Genomic DNA, 1,572 nt, shown 5'->3' on the forward strand with positions numbered 1-1,572 from the left:
AACAATGCATTAGACTGAAATTCTTTCTGCATAGCTGTGCTCTGCAGGACAGCTTCTGATAGAAACAGTAAGTCCCATACCATTTGTCCTTAGCCGGCACCTAACCAAGACGTACATATTTAGCCTTGAAAATCTTTCCTTGTGAGACAGCTTCCCCGGCCATGTAGTAATTTCTGTCACTCTTTTCTGGCCTCTCTCCAACTTCTCATTTTTCCACCTGATACTGAGGTAGCAAAAGGAACTTGCTATCTTGGCTGCCACCACATCATTAGGAAAAAAACATGGAATGACAGAAGCACAAAGACACAGGTCACTGAATGGGAAGGGTACTAACAACAAATGAAATATTCATTTACAAATATACAGGGTGTAGAAATTAAATAGCATTTTAAAGATTTTAAAGCCTGCGAATTACTGAAGAATACTCTACCTGCAACATTTTTCTCCTGTAGTAATTTTTTTCTGAGACACCATCGTATGATAACCGAGCTTTAAAAAACACCAGTCACCTTAAAATCAAACCACCACTCTGAGATCATTAGTATCCAGCTATAGCATTGCCTTGCAGCTCATTTACAATACGAGCCACCATTCCTTATTTTAATACAGGTTTATGTATACAGGCTCTCTAAGGTGTCAGTCAGGGTGCAGAGGAGTGTGGTATCTCATCAATATGATCATGCTTAATGATTATGACCTCAGACAGCAGGTGTTCTGGGCAAATCTTCTCCAAATACATTACCAGCTATAGACATACCTTTAAATGTTCAGGGTTACTTGTACTGCAGCTACAGGGCTCCAAGGAACCCCAGAGCTCCTGCCTACCAGCGCATGTAATTCTCACAATAACAGCAGATCTCGATAACTAACTTTTGTTTAATTCAGAGTGCTTTTGAGTAAGACGTTGCCTAAGAAGATTTGCTTCTTTTACAGTTTTGGCGTTCTAGCTGGTGGCTTTTTTCAGGATGTACTTCTTACAGGTGCATCAAATTGGGTATTTGGATGACCGGTAGTGTTACAGTCTGGCCTTAAAATCTGTGTGCCCATTTACTGGTTGTGAAGTGGCAGCAGCTTAGTGTTACTAAGGTATGAAATTCTCTAACCTCAGGTGAAAGATTTTTTTTTTTCCTACACATGGTGGATAGCGAGCTCTTCTGAACACTCAGTGCCGAAAACAGATGCTACCATTAAGAGAAAGAGATTTTAGTACATCAGCCGAACAGGAGTTTGCACAAATTTCTAGCATCCCAAACTCTTAATCTGAAAAATTTGTAAAAGAATGCAAAAGGCCCTCAGGGCCTCGCTGGGCTTTGCCACCGCAGGAAGGAGCAGCAGCCCAGCGCCTGAGGCCCGCGGACCTCCCTGTGCCTGAGGGAGAGGAGGAGCGCAGGCAGCCCTCTCCGCTTCATGTATCTCTTCATTTCTCTCGCTTGTTCAGCGAAAAACCCGACAAACCCCGCCGCGCTGCCGAGGTGCCCAACCGCCTCTGCCGGCCCGCGGCCCGCCCCCGGAAGCCGCCGCCGTTGCTCTCCCACCCGGAACCTTCAGAGCCGGAACGCAGATTCGCGGCGC

Source organism: Grus americana, chromosome 3 (assembly GCF_028858705.1).
Source record: "Grus americana isolate bGruAme1 chromosome 3, bGruAme1.mat, whole genome shotgun sequence".
In the NCBI taxonomy this organism is placed as follows: Eukaryota; Metazoa; Chordata; class Aves; order Gruiformes; family Gruidae; genus Grus; species Grus americana.